The sequence below is a fragment of the Nipponia nippon genome, unplaced genomic scaffold (genome assembly GCF_047370975.1).
Source record: "Nipponia nippon isolate SJK-2023a ecotype South Korea unplaced genomic scaffold, ASM4737097v1 scaffold_2, whole genome shotgun sequence".
Classification (NCBI taxonomy): Eukaryota; Metazoa; Chordata; class Aves; order Pelecaniformes; family Threskiornithidae; genus Nipponia; species Nipponia nippon.
Window position 1 is genome coordinate 127,519,431 of NW_028262336.1, and position 14,867 is coordinate 127,534,297.

General features: G+C 45.8%; 1 protein-coding gene across 6 annotated transcripts in view; it reads left to right on the forward strand.

Moving 5' to 3' along the window:
• Positions 1-14,867, forward strand: part of PAK1 (p21 (RAC1) activated kinase 1) — a 106,280-nt gene that overhangs the window by 23,207 nt on the left and 68,206 nt on the right. Inside the window, exon 3 of one of the 6 annotated variants that reach the window (XM_087756646.1) lies at positions 3,052-3,538. The gene's annotated coding sequence lies outside the window, so the exon portion shown is untranslated. Of the gene's footprint in view, positions 1-3,051; positions 3,539-3,790; positions 3,846-5,182; positions 5,344-11,841; positions 11,860-14,867 lie in introns of those variants that run through there. The other 5 variants (XM_087756645.1, XM_087756647.1, XM_087756648.1 and 2 more) reach the window with 5 other exon arrangements.

Sequence of the window (14,867 nt, forward strand, 5' to 3'; positions counted from 1 at the left end):
TGCTAAGATCAAGCAAGTGTAATCCAGAGCCAGCGTTGCTAAAATGGCGGCCCTGGTTCTTACCCCTCTATTTGGACTGATTCTAGGCAGAGAAATCTTAGCAAACCTTTCTCCAGGACGGTAGGAAACGCATGCCCATGTTAAATACGCACCAGATGTAATGTGCTACTTGCATACTTTTTAAGAACTGATTCTAGCTTCCTTTGTGGTGGGTATTACACACCATCTAACATCAGGATGTGTGAGATAGGAACCAGGTGCTGCTCCCCACCAGTCAGGGGTTCTGGCTCTGCTGTTGTTTTGCTGCTTTGCTTTTCTGGCACTAGAACACCCTAAAACTTACTGAGGAAATGAAAGATTGTTGCTGGCGTGCTTTTGTGTGTTTGTTTAGAGAAAACATTTACTCTCATGCTTCATAGATTTGTGTCCAGAAACACATTCCCCACTGCTTTAGTCTGTGGTGTTATCTGGACAAAGCAGAATGAAAAGGAGATAGTTCTGATTTGGAAGTGTTCTACGGACGATTTGCAGAGCTGTACAAGCTTATACGATATGTAGGGCAGTGATGAATCATAATCTGTCTTCTTCATTGCTTCACATCGCTATTAACAACATTATTTTGCTGGATTGACTTCTGATTTACTGGGTGAGAAACCCCCAGGCAGTAGTATGCTGACCCACCATCACTTTCGGTTTTGCTTGCCAGTGTTTGCTGTTTCTACATCTTCTCAGTGAGATCTTTGGCTGAGGAACTTTGTTATTGTGTATTGTATGACTATAAGACTCCTTTTTTCTTTTTGTCGTTTTCTAATCCTTGCCTGACAACTAAGACTTAGAGACTTACATAATGAGTTTCCAAGTAATTCATGAACTCCGGTTTCTTCGTTGTAGGCTGAGGCCAATTTGTCTCTAATTGCTAGAGCAGATCAAAGGAGTGGACAGATGATTGCAGGTGACTAAGTTGGTACATCATAACACGTTAATGTCCCTCAGCTGAGACTTAGCTTCTGTGATTTCACATGCTGTTGTATTCCCCCTGCATTGTGTCAGCCAAGATATTTGGGGATTTGATCTGGCTGAAAAACACCCAGGAAAACTCTGAGGTGGACCAGTTCCTTGATCCTTTCCATTACTCAGCTGCAGAAATAGCTGTGCTGGCACAGTGCAGGGAGTAGCTCAGGAGCAGAGCTACACAGCGGGGTAAGAACTATCAATACTGCTACTGCTGACGAAAAGAAGCCATCGGGCTATGCCCTACGGCAGCTGGACTGCTCGTTCTGCTGGACGTCTGACGGGGAGGAAAATGCGGTTCTTGCATGATCCCTCTCAAATCGATTGTTCAACAGAGTTGGTCTTTGAGGCTGGGGCCCGGTGCCAGGCTTCTTCCCACAGAACATAAGAGACCCTTTTGAGGTGTAAGAAATCCCCTTTTCCCCCTCATGCTGGAAAGGGGCCATCTGACTTTATCCTGAGTACGAGGGAAGATGGATCCTTTCCCTGAAAACCCCCTGAGCACTTTCTCTGCTCTGAGTGCTTAGAACGCAAATAAGATGATCTACATTTCACTCATTCCTTTCTCGAGTACCAAATTCTGGTTTGCAGCGGTAGCTCTGTATTGCCTTCTGATGTTGTTCATGGACACCCCAAATGCCTCCCCCTCTTTTTGTTTGGGGACTCCCTCTGAAATATCCAGCAATAGTTTCAGACAAAGGAGTCTTAAAATTGGGGTAAATTCAGAAAACTGTAAAGCATAAATTGTAATCCCAGGATATCCCTTCAAGATATCTTTAGGATTTCACCGGAGAAGGATAATAACGAAACATAAGAATACAGTTAGGAATGTTTTGGTGAGATCCCTTGGCAGTGAATATACGAAGATTTAATTGAAGCAATTTCTGAACTGAGTTAACTGTGTAACTGTTAACTGTGTAGTCTTTTTTCATCTTGAAGTGGCTTTAAAAGCACCTATAATTAAAGTCCTGGTTATTTCATGCTGCTTTAAGTACTTTTGCACAGATAAAAATACAGCTATAGTAGGGGCTGTTAGAGCAATACACCACGCCTTAGGTCAACCACTGCGATTACCTTACGCAGCCATTCTCCCAGTGGCTGAATGAACGTATTTGGTCAAATATCTTGTCAAAGAAGGCATGTTTATGAGCCTTTTGGACCGATCTCTTGCCTGGCTTCAAGATTTGTTTTTTAGATTATCAGGGTGCATCCATGTTACTGAAAAGGCTTTGTGATTTTGAGCGTGGTACAGAAGGAAGTTACTCTTCGGGTCTTAGTTTCAGGGCTGTTTAAACTGTTCAGTTCTAGTTCCAGCTGTGACGATGCCCCCGTTGCGGGTCCGGCATTCAAGCCGAGCTGCACGGTTTCCTCCTCCGCTCCCCCCCCTGCAGCACTCTGGTAAGCACAGCTCCCCTGTAACCGTGGGATTCCTGATCCAGGCCGACGGCGGCTGCCTCCGAAGTGACCGATACACTGCCCCGTACTGACGTAAGCACCTTTACGTTGCAGCCAGACCACAGACTACGGACAGACCGTGCTTGGGGGGAGTTCATCCAGTCTGCGTGTGGTTTTGCAGCCAATTTTAAAGCTATCCAACAGAAGGAAGTAATTCGAAGTGTGCAATTCCACAACAGGTTCAGTGGATTGCAATCAGCTCCGTTGCAGTCCCGCTCTCCCTGCCAGCCCCAGACTGGCATTCTCACTTCCTCCATTTGTTTATTTTTGCGGGGTTAATTTTCTGCTGGGTTAGCTCCCAAACAAACTTATCACGGGAACTAATAAACATTGGTACAAGAGGGAAGGGCAAGACTGTGGCAGCGCTGTCTTCATCTGTGGTATATGGGCAGCTATAAAAGGCGCGTCTGGGGCCGTGACCTGTGTTATTTGTCTGCCTTTTGCCTTATGTCACTTAGTATTTTACCTTTGTATGGCTAAACAGCATGTTCCAAGCACACAGCCTCACCATGCCCATGCTCTGTTCTTGAAAGCAGTGAGGCTGTACGGCTGTGCAACCAAATCCCTCCTCTTTTTCTCTCTCAGCAGAGCACAAGCGCTGAGCCGAAAACTCCTGTTAACCAAGGGGACAAGTTTCCAGCGAGCCTTCGATCGCAGGGAGAGCGAACACCCGTATCCCTGCAACATAAGGTAGCGACGTCTCGGCTTGTGCAACGCAGAAGCAGGGCAGAGCCCGTTTTATTCTTGCCTTTTTTGGATCTGCATGCACGCAGTCCCTAGCACAATGGAGCCGGCTCTGCGATAGCACAGCGCGATACGAATAACAGAAATAAAGTCATTACAGCCCTGCATGCCAAGGGTGTAATTGCCGGTGATCCGCTCCCGCCTCGTTGCTCCCTTGATGGCGTGATCGCGAAAGACTTTTACGTCCCAGACCAACGCCGCTCCCTCCCTCTGCCAAGCGAAGGTACCGGATCACGGCCCGCAGCTCCCAGGTGCGGGGCTGGAGCACAGCCCTCCCATTTCCCGAGCCGACACAAGCTGCGGGCTCCAGATCTGCTGCACCGGGAAGGTACCACCACCACCCCAAAAAAAAAACAAACCCCAAACTTTTCACCCTGGGCCGCCGGGCTGCGGTGCTGCGCCCCAGCTGAGGCTCCCCGCCGGGGCGGGAGGCTCCTGCCCCTCGCCCGGGCTCCTGCCCCGCCGTGCCCGCTCGCCCACCTTGGCGGCATCGGGGCGGGCCCCCCCGGAGCCAATGGCAGCGGCAAAGGCGGGGAGGGCGAGGGGAGGCGGCGCCGGGCCCACAATAGGGGCGGCCGCGGCGGCGTGGGGAGCGGGCGGGCGGGAGCCGGGCAGCACCTTGCGGCGGGCGGAAGGTGAGTCCCGCCGGGCCGGGGAAGGGGGTTTCCTCGCTTCTGGTTTTGTAGCCGGGAAGTTTGCAAAGGGGTTGAGCGGTCGGGTTTTTTCTTCTTCTTTTTCTTCTTTTTTTTTTTTTTTTTTTTCTTTTAGGAGGGGTGCACCGAGCCTGGCTCCCTCCTCTTGCCTCCCTCCTCCTGCCTTCCCGGCTCATTCATTTAACAAAGGGAGTTGTCTTTAGGCTTTGCAAACGGGGAGCCGTTTGGGTCCGCATGTTTGGCGTCCCGGGGCAGAGGTTGGGGTGGGAATCGAGGCTCAGCCCAGAGTTTCTGCTGAGCACCCCGTCCTGGCTTGGGCTGGAGGGGCGGGTGCGTTGAGCAAACACAAAGAATTGAGGAGCTGGACCCTTGCTGGGCGATGGGGTGATGCAGCCCCGGGCTTTGTGTGGCTGGTGCGCAGGGATGGAGAGGTGGTAGCGTGTCTTTTACCCCCCCCCCCCCCGCCCGCCTGTGTGTATGAAACCGTGGCTTTTTTGCTCTTAAAGTACTTAAAAGCAAAGCTGAACTTAGGATCGTTGGATAATTCAGATTGGAAGGGACCGCAGGAGGTCTCTAGTCCAGCCTCCTGCTCAAAGCAGGGGCTTCTGCCTGGGGAGTGGGTAGCAGTGAAGGGACATCGGGAGGTAGATGGCACCTCCGGGTGCCCGTGAATGCTCCTGGGAGCTGGAAGGAGAGGCAGCACCAGCAGGACGAGCCCTCAGGGGCAGCAGCGCTTCTCTCTTCCACTGTGCGTGGAAATGCCCCGATCCACAGCTCTCCCATGCCTGCAGTCCCTGTTCTTGCTGCTTTTGTTATCTAGAGGGCTTAAAATTCATGATTCTTGGGAATAGCTGGCTCCATCCGTGTGCCTGTCATGGTGCACTGCTCCTGCTGAGCATTACTTGATCCTTATTCCGACATTACCTCCAGGAGTTTTTCTTCAGGAACAAGATTTATAAATAGATGTCAGACCTGGCTCTTTGCTGGGGACCTGTTACCGGCTGTAAGGCATGTACTTTATGTGGTGATTAAGTATTTTTTTAATATATATATGTAAGAACAACGGTAAAAGCTCTGTAGTTAGCCAAGCTTTTCAAAGTGAAAGCGGGTACTGTAGCTGGGTGAAATGGCTGTGTCGGGCACAGACGGAAGAGTGTTTGTTCTCTTTGCTTGCAATTACTCTTTGTACAGTGAGTCATGGGTGCCTTTCACTGAACTACCTCCCCCTTCTCCATACCTGGACTTTCCTGGTGTTGCACACGTTACCTGGCAAAGCAGGGAGCATCTTCCCGTCTGCCGTTCTAACATCTCTTAGTGTGGGTGTGTTAATCTTGCTCACAGCTTTTTAGGATAAGGCTGGAAAAACTCCTCCTTGCGGAACAGTTTGTGTGTGTGTGTCCGCTGGATGCTTAGAAATTGCTTTTCCCTGTTCGTTTTTAAGTCGGAGAAGTCAAGCTCATCTCTGGACAGAGAACAGAAGGTACGGTGGAAATTTAAATAAATCTGTTAACCTATGGATTGCCCCTGTCTTGTGCCACAGGACAGAATTTGTTCTTAGCTGTACTGTATAACAAAGCTGGAGTTTAAGGCTGGAGACTGATAAGCTGGGTGGGTATTCAGCCTTTCTGAGTCCTGTGGGGAGGGAGAAGCCTCTTTAAATGGGATGATAGAACTACCATTCTTTGACTGGGAAACGAAAGCCAAAAATAAAGTTGAAGAGGAAAATGCTCTTGTAGCATGACAGCGGGAATGCTTTGACTGGTTTTAGGGAATATTGTGTGCTCTGGATGTTGCTCAGAAAAAAAGGAGTAGGGAAATGTAAGGCTTCTGGTTCATGCTTTTCCATGCATCACAGGGATCATTGGAAGAAATGTGTGGCAAGTCCAGCATAACTTCCACAAGTGAAAATATATTGCTTGTTTATTGTGTTTCTGACTGCCTTGCTTGCACTGGATTAAAAACTGATGCCAGCTCTTTTTGCCCAAGAAATCAAAGAAGTGTTTGGTTACCACTGATTCTTGTGTATCCTTTTTCAGGTCTGTGCAGACCTTTTCTCTCAGCTTTGACTAAAAGTGCATGAATTTCACCTAGTTTCCTAATTAGTGTGTTGGGTTTGTTTTTGGTTTTGTTCTTTTTTTTTTTTTTTTTTTAAATGTGAGTGGGCTGCAGTGTGGCTTCTTTCCTTCTCTCTCCCTTTTGGGCACCTGTCTCACTTCCTCGGTGTGGCAAGTTTTGTAATTTCAAAAGCTAGTTGTTATGGTCCAGTTCCCTTATATTCTTAAGAGTGTACAGAACCACTTAGAACTGAAATAATAGACTTTTCTCAGTAGCAAAATACAGAAATGATCCAGAGCTCCACCCTTAAAGTGGTCTGGGTTTACAGTTCATCCTGTCAACAGCAGATAACAGAAGCAAATAGACTTTGTAAAGGATCTGAAAAACAACCACTCTTTGTGAGGAGGTACAAGAAACAGACTGAAACCAGGCAACTAAACCCCAAAGTCATATTTCTTTAAACCCTAGTCTATCGTTAGCCCTTTGACAGGTACAAGAATATCTCTTGTTGGCTTTTTACCTCTATGGGAAGGCAAAAGAATATTGTGTGCCAGAATTGTATTGCGTGAAAGCCTTTTTCTGTGCTTGGTGAGGACCTGAACTCATTTTCTCAGCCTGATGTCTTGGCCTGTATAGGAATTGGGGAGAATGTAGACACGTTCTGCTTGGTACTCAGGGCTTGCTCTTATGCAGAAAATAATTTGTCTGGTGCGTGGCTTTTCTTACGCACTTGCACAGCTCTCGCCTGGGGGGGGGACTGCTTTGCACCCCTGTTCCCAGAGATGGGAACGGCTGGGTCCCTTCCCTTTGGCGGCAGCAGAACTGGGACTGTCAGCAGATGCTCACTCATGCGGCATGTAAGTCACTGTGGTCAGTTCTTCCCTTCTGAGCATACGGCATGTGATGCTCTTTGGGAATGAACAGCTTAAAAATGTCTGACGCTGCTTATGCTAACCAGGTTTTTACTCAAACTTAAGTCCAAGCTTGAAATTCCTGAACTTGGGTGCGGCTGTGCACGGCACGTGTAGATGTGGACATTATGGCTGTGAGGGGTAACGCTCAGTGCTGCCACTGGTGACGACTGCTCCTGGCTTTGTGCAGGGGAGGAAGCTTACTTCTGTCCTCTTCCTCCTCAGGTGCTTCCCCAGAGCTATAGACAAGTCTTGGGGTCCTCCCACGCTCTGTCTCCTTTTCAGCACGTGGCAGTGGGGTGCGTGTCACGGTTTCAGGGCCCTTCGTGGGATTCACTAGATGAAAACATAGATGCTCAGAGCTGAACAAGTCTCCCCAAGCTCCCAGTGTGATCAGTAGGGAGGAAAAGGCCCTTTTAGGATGTGGTACATATCGTCCTCCAGTAGGCATTTTAAAATAGGTCAGAGTTGTGCTCTAAAAATGCCTGTTCCTCTTTGTAGTCACCCTGGTCTCCTTTATCTCCCATGTATTGTGTTGTACGTGGCAGCAAGTAGCTGAGAGGAGCTTCGCTTACTTCTCTCGCTGTGGGGACGCGGGCAGGCAGCATTGCTAGCAAATCCACTGGGAAAAGCACCATAGTAGCATAGCTTTCACAAGTTCCCTTCATTTTAGCACTTGTTTGTTGAGGTGGGGGAAGGGGAAACGAAAAAGCCATCTGATTAAGTGCATTTCCAGGGGAATTTGAAGGAAAAAGTGGAAGTATTCAGTTCTGGTTTATGTACTAATATAGTTCTGGTAAATTGTCTAGGCTCTAGAATAGCTGTTCAAACTGGCAATCCGAGCGTTCCGGCTTCCAGTCAGATAGCTAACGATGGCCTTTCTCTATCTCTTGCATCTCGTCTGAGATGCAGGTTAAACAATAACTTTCCTTCCATGGTTTCTTTCCTTCTTGTACTCTGTGCTCTTTGGACCAGCTATATAGCTAGTTTATTTCACTCTTAAGCTGATAAATAAAGTCACTCTATTTCCCACTTCCTGCCTAGAACCAGGGAAGTAAAGTGGTGGCAAATCAGGCATCCTTTTATCATCTCAGGTTTAAAAAAAGGAGGAGGAAAAAAAGTTAATAGGATAGAAAAAAGGTCCTAATTTGGGAAAATCAGGCCAAATCAGAGGAGTGCAGAAGTAGTAACCAAATTTACTTTCCGAAAAGAAAATAATTTCTCCTACAGTAGCCCTTTGTGAGCCCAATTACCACGTGTAATATATTGTAACTGCCTTGAAGTACATGACATCTGGCTGCGTACCTCTCCTTGATCCAGGAGGGCCCGTAGCTGTGGGACTACAAGCAAGGCAAGTGGCAAGTACGTGCTGCGTGCAAGTGGGGCATAAAGCCTTGTTTCATGCCTTGTGTTCTCGTCTTTTTCCATAAAGTCAGTCCATACCTGTAATCTAAATGGAGAATGGGGTGGAAAATAATTATTATTCATATTGTGTGTGGTTTTGGGGTGGGGGGAGTCATCCAAGTTTACCCAAAGGCATTGTTTCCTTCTCTTATGAGCTTGACGCACGTAGTTACAGTGCACGTGTCCATGGTTTACAGCTGATGGCATTTGATGACTTTACAGATGCCAGCAGAGAGAAGGAAAATCGAATACAAAAGGTTAGGACGCAGCCTGACTGACTGACTGGCTTGCTAAGGTGTCACAGCACCGCTTTGGGACTTTGGGTTACTTTCTTTAAGCATCAGTAGGGCTTTGAACTCTTAATGACTGCGAGTGGCGCACAAGTGTTTTAGATGATGCCTCTCCTACAAGACGAAGCCCATTTCGCAGGGCTTATGTTCTATTCATGAAATAGGAGATGGAGCGAGAAATACATTTATTTGAACTGGTGGCTTGCGTCATGTGGATTTTATTCTCATTTATATATGGAAAGCTTAGTGTAATGTGAAATACCTTATCACTTCTTTAGCATAAAGAATTTCCAGTATAGATTATTTTCTGCACCTACATATTCCCAAATGCACATTCTCTGCTGGTCTTAAAATATGAGTGGCTTGGCCACTTAACCCAAACTCCTCTGTAGAAAGAGTAGAGAAGTGATTCCTTTTGTAAAACTTGGATTTAATTTCCCCAGCTATCTGCAAGCGAACATAATGCAGTTTCACCAACAAGTTCAACTTAAGGGCTTTGTGCCAGGATGAATCCATCATTTGCCTTTAGTAGGTATTTCAAGAATGTCTTATTTCAGTCGTGCTTTGGAGAGGCTAGAAGTCACAGCTGAACGTAGAATTCCTGTGCCTTCATAGTTCAGACTTGTTTAGGATGAAAGAAAAGCTGATTTCCTTCAGCAGCAGCAGGGAAGAATATTCCAACCCCCCTTTCCCAATCCTGTCTATACTACTGAAGCTGTTGGATTCATTTCAGCCCAAGGCCCCGTTCTAACCTCCGTGTAAGGTGCAGCGTGTGTTTGAGGCCGTTACTGAGCTCTGTAACCCCAGCATGTGTTGAGGTAGAGAGGGGAAAAAGAAGAGAGACCAGGCTCATAACGCATCCTTTGCTTTCCTGGTTCATTAAACTGCTCACCTGAGTCTGAACTCTGGTGTCCCTTCATAACAGAAGGTAGATTTAACAGCCAGGTAGCAGCTGCAAAGAGCAGGGAGTGCATAGCACAAAAAGGAATTAGCAGCAAATGGACACATCGGGATTTGAAATGCAATATTGATCAGTTCATTAAAATTAATAAGATACTCAATTATAAAACTCCCATTACGTTTTGCAGTTCTTCTGGAAACGGAACAATGTATATGTCCTTACCCTTTCAGGAATACCTCACTCAAGGCAAATTTTAATGTCACTTCCTTTGCAAACCACAGAGTGTTTTGATTCTTAGTGGAGCCCAGGTTTGTCTGTGTTTTATTTGGTAAAACATTGGTTTTAGTAGACTGGAAGACCTAGTCATAGCATTATGTACTAAAAGTTGCTTTAATTGGGAGCGATCCAAATCAGTGTATAACTGGACTAATGTCACTGTAGTTAGGGTCAAAAATTAAAAGGCATATATTCATATACTGGCTAATTTTTAACAAATTAGACAAATCTGTTTCAAAACAAAGCACATAGAGGGGAAACCCTTTGATTCAAACTCAGGAACTCAAGGAAAAGGATTGTGAAAGAGAACGTTGGTTCCTAAAAAGGAAAAGTGTCACATTTTTCCTAATTCTTAAGAAATATGTATGTGGCCTCCATAATACAGAAACGTGATTTTCAGGCTACAGATCTAATTGCCTTGTGGAACCTTAAATGACTTAAAGTTGGATTTCCAACGTGAATCTCTATGCTTTACTAAGTATTGTACTTTGTTAAATAATATCTTTAATAAAGGGTTTGCTTTAGAGGGTGTGAGCCACTTGATTCATGTCACTTCCTGCTGCTATGAGAAATTGCTGCAGGAATACTCAGTTTCTATGCAAGAGGGAGGCTGGAGGAAGATAATGATGGAAAACGAAGATCCTGGAATGACTGTTAAGTGGATGGCACTTCTCGTGGATGTGGTCACTGCTAATTCTTCTTTTCACAGAAGTTTGGTTGAATATTCTTGCTCCACTGCCCAGGAGAGCTGCCCCTCCTGTTTAACCACAAAATGTTAACCACAAGCTTATAGTTCACGTCCCTGTTTTGCCTTGCCATCGTGCTCGTCTTCAGTCCCACTTTGGGATAAGATGCGAGTTCAATTTCAGCGTTGCTTCTCTGGCATCGCGATCGCAGCAGATTGCAGATGATAACGGAAAAGCTTTGGGAGCTGAACTCCAAGGGGTGGCCTAGAAATGAATGGTGATAAAGCCGCATAGCCCTGCACCGAAACCATCCGCTTTCTGATAATCCAAGTAATTGGTAAGGTTCTTTGGTAAAATGTATGCATGTTGTGGGTGTGTGTTAAGGTGTTTGATGCTTTCTGTTAAGCTCCAAGATTCTGGAGATGCGAAAGCTATGCAAAAATCTGTGTTGTGTAAAAGAGACTTCTCCCACTCCTGTCTGCAGAGAGAAATGACAGAATTTGATCCAAGTGTGCCTTGAAGACTTCAGTAATGAGATTTAAGCACACAGAGGCTTTGGTTTGAGCCTCCAGTTCCTAATTTTGGGGGGGGAAGTGAGGGTATCTACTGCATCTTAACAGCAAGTTATTAACATTTTAAGTTAATTCTCCAAAATCACTGAAATCTTCACTAGGTAGCCTTACAGAAAGCCAGAGAAGTTGTGAGGGGAGGAAGGAGAGGGAACTGCAGCACCAGCGACAAGTATTGTATCACAGTTATGTTGATCCAATAAAAAAAAAAAATCTGTCTTTTAATTTCTGGCTCATCAAATTTCTTGTCGTTGCATCAGCTGCATTACCTTATCTTGGTAATGAGGTGTCTGGTAAAAATTGCAGTCTCTTACATTTGTGTGTCTTATAAATTCTCCTACGCAATTTTGACTCCCTTGGTACAGCCTTTTCAATCATTCTCTCTGCCACCAAATTCACAAAAAGCAGCAGGAGTCTCGTCCACTACCAGGCCGGTGCCAAGAGATTCTGAAAGACTGGGACTAGCACTACTTTTCCAGGCCTGCTTTAATCCCTTGCTTATGTTCCTAAATCAGATTTTGAAGGGTATGAAGAAGATTAAACTCACACTTTACCTTGATGAAGCTGTAGCCTGGGGATGTCAGGCTAGTGTCTCTCTGCCCATATCTGGGAGCCCTGACAGTCCTACTAAACTTAACTTGCAGTGTGCATGTGTATTCTTCCTGTTTGTTTGGTTTCTCTGTCTCCATTCCTTACTTACATCTCTTAAAGCCTTTTTTTATTTGTTTGTGTGTTTTCCTTTTGCCTTTCTACAGAAACATTGTTCATCTCCTGCCTATCTTCGCTTTCCCTGCCCACCCCTAAGATTGATGAGAAACAGAGTCCTTGTACATCTGTGATCCTGAAGATACCGGGCAAACGCAGATGAGCAGCAGGGAGATAAAATATTTTGTCTTCCACCCCAGTAAGAAGCAGCCTCTTCAGGGCTTGGGAGGAGAATGGAGACTGGATAGGGGAAGGAGCCTTAGGCTCATTCACTGCCTTCCTCTATCCGGAAATATTTAAATGTGTAGATTTCATTTAGAAAGGCTGAGGAGGTGAAGGTAGGGCTGGCAATGGCAAAGGCAGGACTTTCTTCAAGAAGAAAAAGCAAAAAAAACTCAGGTCCCTTCCGGGCTCTCCTGAAAGCAGAAAGTAGAACACAACCAGTTTATCTTTCTGTGTAGGCTGTCTTTAAACGGAGGCAGTCGGTCACAGGCAGTGTTTGAATTCTAGGTTCAGTAAAGGCACATCCTTCAGTTAGACAAGGCAAACCAGTGTCATTTGTTTGAATTCAAAACCAGTATCTAAATGCCTCAATGCCTTGTCATCCAGTGACTCACTGCACTGTCATAGTAGGACTTCTGGCTTTCGCATGAAAGTTATACTTGCTGAAACAGCGTCCTGCCAGCTCGTATTAACAATTCCCCCTCCCAAACTTGTCTCCGCTTTACGCATGGTGAAGAGGGGATTTGGGGGGACAGGGCAGGAGAAGGCGGCAAGGGTAGGTTAAATGGTCAGAAATCTCATTCCCTCTTCCTTGTAGACTTCTGAGTGCCAGCTTCTTCATTTGTTCTGTGTCTCTCTGAAACAAGTCTTTCAGTTGCAAAAGAAAAACATTCAGAAGGGATGAGCTGGCCATATTTGTAAGAATTTAGTCATTTATTTGGTCCAAGCAAAAATGTCTTTTCTTGTGTGCAGCGTCTTCTGTTAAAGTTATTGCCTACTTTAAAAAAATACTGATGTTGAAATGATCTCAGCTTGATTTCCTTCATCTCCTGCAGCTGATTAGGGGATCATCAGGATCATGGTTTTTTTTTTTTTTCTTTGTTTAATTCACATCAGCAATTTTATTTTAGATGCCCTTTGCCTTTTTTTTTAAGAGTCAGTCCTTTCTAATACTACGTACATCCTGCAAGAGCCCTTCTTGCCCTCTGATTCAATACTTATTCATCCCGGGACCTAGTCCAGGTGCCCCCAACAGTGCTTGTGTGGGCTTTTTTTGTTTGTTTCAAAAACATTTGATCGCATGCTAACGTGCGGCAGCATTAAATGCATCGGTGTGCTGGTCAGGAGGGAACGGTCAGGGGGATTAAAAGAATCTCACCTGAGCAGCAAGTGGCTTTCTGCTCTTGACGTTATACCTATTTCTGTCATCGAGCTTTAAGTTTAGTATGACGGTGGATGTCTGCTGTATCTGATGATGTTCAGTTGCTCTTTGGATCCCACCCTGTTATTTTGGCTCAGTGTCGAGGAGCGGTGACTTCACCAAGGTGATCTCATCCGCCGTGTGGTGTGGTTGTGTTTGGTTCTGAAGCCTTGAGATTCGGTTCCATCTGCGCTTCCTGTAGCTACAGGTAAATCATCTGAAATCCAGCAGGATGAGCATGTGTGATCTCGGTGGTCTGTCTTCCTCCTTTCTCGTGAATTCAAGCGCTTTGCTTCGGGGGGGGGGGGGTGGCTCTTGTTAGCGTTGTTTTTCTTTTCAGTGGGATGTGAATGGGTTGAGCAGGGAAATGTTTCTGTGTAAAGCATAACCTGTGCTAGTTTCAGCATAAAGACTGTTTGACCTCTCTGTGAGGGCTCTGATCCTAAATTCCTAATGAACTAACTACAAATTTGGAAGGAAAGAGTCTGTGGTTAACTTTGCGTTCTTCTGACTAACAGATGAGAAGCTCGTGTTTGTTTTTTTCCAAAAACCGTCCCCCTCCACTCCCCCATCACAAAACTATAAAGCAAGGATGTGGCTGTTGGCAGCTGTTTTCCTTTTGATGTGGTCAACTCAAAATTAATATTAAAAGTATAATTCTGAATTTGCATTTTCTTGGAGACCGAATGCATGATGAAAGGGCAGGAGGGTTCTCTCTCCACCTGCTGGGAGCGTGCTCTTCGCTTCAGTTTTTCTGGGAGGCTGCGATTGGGGGGTGAAGCTTGACACAGCTGAGCTCATCGTGGCACGTAGCCATCCAAAGGCAAGGGTGCTTTTCCCTTTCAGCTCTTGGCTGTGAGCTGACCTGGCAGAAAACTTAACAGAGCAACGTGAGTGAGCATAGCTGTGGTGTAGTATTGAAGATCCCGGAGCTGTCTGTAGGTTTGAAACCTGGATGTAAGGACTGCAAGACGTATGGCCAGATCTGGTTGCTTCATAGAATTAGCTGACAAGTAAGTGCCTTTTTACTTTTGAAATATCCGCCTGGCATTGTGGTACCCGCTGTATACAGCTTGTTATTTTGGTTATTTTGTTCTTACCTTCCTCTGTCCCCAGAACCTCTACCACCCACCCAGTCAGCTCCTGCTGGACCTGCTTGTGCTCCGTATCTGAAATCCTTGGTACAGAATGGATTTTGACTCCTCTCTAACTGGTTCTCTGTCTTTAATAAATGTATTTGGGAGAAAGAGCCTGACAGAAAATCACAACTGGATCATGTGTTTCTCCCCACTCCTGTTGTTGTGGTGTTCTGGATCCTCCTGCGATTCGGTGTGGAAGGATGACGCTTATAATCCCCGTCATGCTGTAGGGACTTCCATGCTTCACCTAGTGCGTTCATTTGTTAGTGTAGCAGAATGCTTTTGGGATTTTCCCATCACCTACCTGCATAATGTCTTGCATCTTGTAAGTGTTATGTATCTTATTGTAATCCTGAAAAGGTGATTCAGAATTCAAAGGTTGTTTTCCCCAGCAGGCTGTAAGATGGGCCCAAACTTCTTGCTGGAACTATAATTTTAATCCAAGACAGAATTAGGTTGCTAATGCTGCTGCCAGTCACACTAGCTAACGTTATTAAATAACCCTACTGTTTTGTTTTGCTGCTCCTACCTTGCGGCCCTTCAGCTCATAGTCGAAGTGCTGCAGTTCAGGAGTCGTCTCTTGTACAAGTGATCCTGGCTTATTCATGGAGATGCTGAGGTTCCTTGTCACCTGCCTCCTACACG